The sequence below is a fragment of the Dysidea avara genome, chromosome 11, assembly GCF_963678975.1.
Source record: "Dysidea avara chromosome 11, odDysAvar1.4, whole genome shotgun sequence".
Classification (NCBI taxonomy): domain Eukaryota; kingdom Metazoa; phylum Porifera; class Demospongiae; order Dictyoceratida; family Dysideidae; genus Dysidea; species Dysidea avara.
In genome coordinates this window covers 11502876-11508827 of record NC_089282.1, presented here as the reverse complement: position 1 = coordinate 11508827, position 5952 = coordinate 11502876, and the positions used below count along the sequence as shown (strand labels likewise).

The following is a 5952-nucleotide window of genomic DNA, read 5'->3' as shown; positions in this document are numbered from 1 at the left end:
TGCAAGCAAGCAGGGACAGATCTAGGATATCCCAATGGGTGTAGTGGGAGCTAAAAAAAATATGACAATAGCAGGGGTGGATCCAGGGGGAGGGGGTTCCTCTCTTACTTGAGATACTCTAATAGAGTGGTCACAGTATTCTTAAGAGGAGCAGTGTAGCAGGCTATGCAATAATATAAATAAGGAAATATAGTTGGTGAGGGTATCTATGGTGAGGGGCAGCTATTGTCAGCAGGTGATGATCTTCCATTTTTTTTTTTTTTTTTTTTGGTCTTCGACTTACAGCTAGGCTGAAGTTGCAATTCCAGAGTGGAACCCCCCTTTTAAAAGTCTGGATCCACCCCTGAATAGGTTGATACAACTAATAGTGTAGTGTGAGAAGCACACTCAGTATGAGGAGCATACTTTATCCAGGGGGAATTCCCTCACAGGAAAAGTTTGCAAATTTAACTTTCTGAGATCAAATTTGGCAATAATATACTAAGTATTGTGAGCCAAGTGCATGATATCAATATTTTGTAGCAGTGGCAAGTAGCTTTCATATAAAGGGCATAGCTGCTGTTCAAGTTCAAAGTTGAAGTTCAAGAGATCTAGGAGTTGGTCTTTGTTGTAGTTTGTGGCTCTTTTTAAGCGGCTATGGTGATCACGTGATATTAATATGGACGCCATTAAAAAGGAAGTTACTATTGCGGATGATCATTTACGACCAACATTAGGCACTGCAGCAGGAGACATTCTAGTTCGATTGCTATTTATTCTGTCGTGGGTGCCGATATCTTTGTCCTGTTTGCCACAGTTCCTTATCGGATTGAGCGTATGGGGACTGCCACCCATAATACCACCCTTCTCCAGGTTTTGTAAGTATTTTGTCGCTACGATAACTGAAGGAAATTCTGAGGATAACATTCCCATCAGCAACAGAGTACTGGTGTTTTGTATTGTACTGACATTCTAGTGAAGGCACCTGTTAATGGAGTTACGTAGTTGGTTTATAGATGAAGTCATATTCTCTGGTTACCATAAAGTCAATATTGAAGATCCAGTGTTCTACATTACAGGAGCTCGGAGTGGCTCTACCCAGCTGTGTGAATATTTGGAAGGTGATGTGGAAAATTTTATCATCCCCATGTCAGGTGAAGGATTATTCCCTTTTATTTGGATTTGGAAATACATTGTGCCGATGTTAAAACTAGTTGGAATGGGCAAACATGTGGATGCCCCAACTGATATGTCATATGGTGCCGAGTTTAAAAAACGTCACAATGTTAGTATGCTGAGAACTGAGAGTCTTGACATAGTTGCCAGTACATTCCATCATACGGAATTATCTTGGTATCTAGGATGGCGCTTATGAAATGGGGAATGCCTTTATCGGCACCTAAAGAACCCATTAATGAACAGTTCTGTGACAGCAATTTTCATTATGTCAATGCTTTGATGAAGAAGGTCATGTACAGTCGTGGCAAACCATCTCAGCATATGTTAGTCAAAGGACATTTTCTGAGGCTTGCACACAAGTTTGAGAAGCTGTATCCAAAAGCAAAGTTTTTACAACTACGGCAGCCTGAGGAACGGTTCCAAAGTCTTATTAATTTTGTTATGACCATTTCAACAGATGGGCTACCAATCAGAGGCCATGCTTTATTCCCTTTATCCTGGAAGGTACTCCGTAATTATGTTATTGACACACAAATTTGTTATTGTGAGCAGGAAATGTCTTTCTATAAGCATCCACAGGGCAAAAAGCTTGCAATTCCTTTTACAGTATACGTTGACAACCTCAGTGCTACACTCAATAGTGTTTATGTATTTTGTAATATTTCAGTATCAGCTGATGTGATATCAAAAGCTGATGCTGTCCAAACTACCACGCATAATCGTCAAAGACGTAGGTCCAGTTATAGGTTAAATAAAAGCTGGGAAGATCTTGGTGTGGATGAAGAGAAACTGAGTGATCACCTTGCTGAATATAATAACTGGATCGAGCAGTTAGATGAATCCAAGGAAAGTCAATAAACAAATCGTGGTATGATTACAGTTTTGTTTCTCTTGCATGCAGAATCACTGAAAGTTTTATGCGTAGATGAAATACAGGTACATAAAAGGGCACAATTAGATTCATAACTTTTATGTGGTCTGTGTAGTTGGTTAATAATAGAGATAGTAAAGAATATTGTTAGTAATGTTTCATATCAAACATAATTATTATACAAAGAATGCATTGATTCACCCAGAAGCCACTAGTTGGTGGTACACAAAGAAGCACGAGGATATATATATGGTTTCCCTTAATCTTAAAACTAAACTGCCATATAGAGGGAAACTTTGGCGAATAGCAAGCTAAGGCCACTCCAAATAAATTCTCTGTTTCCCGTCCACCGTCCGCATCTAGTTACTGTCAGCTCTAAATATTCCATTATTCCGTATTCTTCCATTATTTTCCGGTTATTCTTGCATACTAACAAGCTCAGCAAAAACCATCTTGAAACAGTGTCAGCTCACGTGTCAACAGTGCTATCATGTCAGCACAAACTTCACGTTTATGCTATTTTTGCAACTTAACTTAAAGTTTAAGCATACTTTTATGCAGCTTTTTATGGTTGTGCCAGGCAAATGGCTTGAAAAGCTGCTAATCCTATAATGAAATAATGGAAATGGACTGCCGCCCGCCCGCATGCAAATATGCTTGAGTCCAGGACGGGAAACAGAGAATTTATTTGGAGTGGCCTAAATCACATTTGGCGAAATAAACTTTGCAAGCTCAATCTATAGCTATAAAGTTGCTAATCTCAGGCACTACGAGTAATTAGCGAATAGCAAGCTAAATCACATTTGGCGAAATAAACTTTGGCGAATTCAAGCTCAATCTATAGCTATAAAGATGCTAATCTCAGGCACTACGAGTAATTGGCGGGTTAAACTTTGGCGAATTTGTAGCGAGTCGCCAAAGTTTCCCTCTATACGGTATTAGTTAATGCAATGAAGCATTGAGAGTTTGATATCCAATTCCACGGATCCTATAGTCACTTATAATGTCCATATAAGCACCTTTGCACCTTGCGGTATTTATAGGCTCCTGATGATACCATCTGGATAATAGATTTTTGCTCTTACCTCTTAATTTTAATGACTACAAGTCCTTATAAGCAAGGAATAAAGTGCTGTTACTTGTTTCCTACAGCAAGTATAGCTCAGTGTCAATATTACTGATTCTTCAAAGTACAAAAAGTATCTTGACTTTTAATGACTCACTGGGTATCATAAGCACTTGATGGCAGTCATCGTAATGAACTCCTCTAGTGGAAGGTCGGAACCACCATTTAAAGATGCTTATATTATGTAGAAAGTGCATGTTTCTTAATACGAATGCATTGACTTAAACTGTCATGATTGAATTCATGCATATGAGGCTGGATCTTCATTGTGGAATCATATATATATATATATATATATATAACAGAACTGATCACCATGCATTTATAGCCCATCACAAGAATTCTGCTGTATACAAGCATAAGCTAGAAGAGAGTGCCAGTGTGGTGGTCCATGCATTACCCAGAAAGTACAATCATACAAAGAACTTGCATAAGACTTATTACCTTAATAGGTTAGTGACTAATCCCTGTAGAAAGATGCCTCCACACTTTTTATGCCTCATAAAGCAAATATCAAGATACTCTAATAAAGCATTCAAAGGTTTTATTAAAGCTGGTAAAATGACTAATGTGACTTAGTATCTTCAAAACTTTACATGCATACATAATATTTACAAGATCACTTCCTTAATATATGACGATTGTAAGTGAGAATTAAGCAGTTTACTGCAGTCTTGTACTCAAAATCTTAGTCTAGGGCTGTGCGATAATGGAAAAACCTAAGTTTCAATAACAAAATCCATTCTATCACAATAAACAATATTATCTCAATAATGAAATATTTCCATAGAGTACTTTTACAAGCACAGTTGTGCCTAATAATAAAAGTTTAAGGCTATAATAGTATCTCTTGTAAAATCGCCCTTTTCAGAATTACCATAGCTGGTTGTGACCTTACTCACAAGACTACCATCTGCCTGCTTTTAATATACAGAGATTTACTATTATCTTAAGTTATCGATGGGGCCAGGCAAGCTTGATTAATTATTTCTCATTCCTGCCCGCATGCCTTTCTACTCCACTGCCTATAATTTCATTCAGTACCCATGGGTGTTTCATGATTTTTAAAAGAAATGAATTACAACAGTTTCACCTATGGTGCATGCAATAGGACCTGCATGAACATGTATGTCTGTATATGGCATTGTAACTCTACAGTAATAACATTGTAACGCATACATAACACACTTACTTGAAATATTTTCTTACTCTATGCATGGTTTTCAATTTGTATTTAAAACCTAACCACCAAACATCTCTTCAATTGTGGGTTTTAGATACTTATTTACAAATTTTGTCACGTAAAACTGCAATAAGTGCCATAAGGTAGTATTTACTGCCATGTCACATATTCTCACAACAATTAGCACCTGGGGTGTAACCTAACACCCCATTTGTGCTTCCATGAACACCCATTTTACTAAACACCTCAGGAGCGTACAATAATGTACCCTAAAGGTGTGAGTGTATATAGAACTCCCCCATTAGGGTGTACTGGAACACACCATTTTTAAAAGTGAGGAAATTCACCTCCCTACCAGAAAATTCTACTCCTAAAATTACATGTATGCACATTTTGGAATTTCTTTAAGCTATGTAGCAAGTATAGTACCACTTGTGATTATTGTTGAACACATATATAGCATAAGCAACTGTTAACTATAGCACACAAATTGAATCACCTCTCATATATACCATTGCTATACGTATGTCATCATTATTATAATAGTGTTGTGCAATATGGAATATTGTCTTATCACCAATTATTGCACACAGATTTATGTTAATTATACAGTAGCTACTAGTTGTATTAACGGTGAGACTTTTTTTTAGCACTGATGTTCTAGAAGAACAACATAGCATGATACTTGACTAATACAACACTGCAAGTATTAATTTAATATCAAGAAAATTTCAGTGTACAATAACTTATTGAAAAAATATCATGATTATATAAAAATTTTACCACCAATAAATTATTACATGTCACTATTTGTATAGTAATGCAAACAAGTGAACTATCTACATGTGATCAATACATGATCATGAAGAAGTCCCAGTATTGTGGCTCAGTGGTCATCAATTAAAAGTATGTGACACCAATATAGCCATGTGATAGTGATAATATGGCTCTACAATTACTTTATTTTAGCACAACCAATAGCACATTTCATGCCAGAAGGAAGCAGCTATATAGCAGGATTCCATCCATATTTGAGAATAATAGTATCATGAAACACAGTTTTAAATAGTGAGAATTGATTGTGGCAAGGGAAGAATAGACACTAAGTAACCTTTCTCAAAAGCCCCATAGCGCCCTTTATAACCAATAATTGAGCATTATACATAAACCTGAATGGCCAACTGTAAGCCTGACCAAACAAGCTGGTGACCATTCTGTAACCATGTGATACCATCAGTGCCTCCAGAAGCTACTCTGCATGAGATAATATCTTTGCATTATAATTGAATTGCTTTACAGTGGAACCTCTCTATTACGGACATTTTGGGACTCAGAATTGTTGGTCAATTTTTGCTGTAATATAGAGGTTTTCCTCTTTCAGAGGTAAAAAATGTATTAGCCAGACCTGTTGGGACCAATACTTTTGTCCTTATTATGGAGGTTTTTTCTATTGTGTCCTTAATTCAGGGAGTTTGTTGAGAGGTTCCACTGTATTACTAAGATGGCCATGGCTCCCAAAAATTTCAAATCCTATATCTAAACTGTATACAGGGGAAAATGTAACATCACTGTATGCCAATGGTCATTTAGTGAAAATTTGCTGTCATTTTAGTA

The 5952-nt window shown here is 36.8% G+C and overlaps 1 long non-coding RNA gene across 1 annotated transcript; it reads left to right on the top strand.

The window, feature by feature from the left end:
* The first annotated feature begins 648 nt into the window (after positions 1-648).
* Positions 649-5628, top strand: LOC136238127 (uncharacterized). The gene is made up of 3 exons (XR_010692770.1): positions 649-2094; positions 4989-5244; positions 5308-5628. It is a non-coding gene; the product is annotated as an uncharacterized lncRNA (long non-coding RNA).
* Positions 5629-5952: the final 324 nt, after the last annotated feature.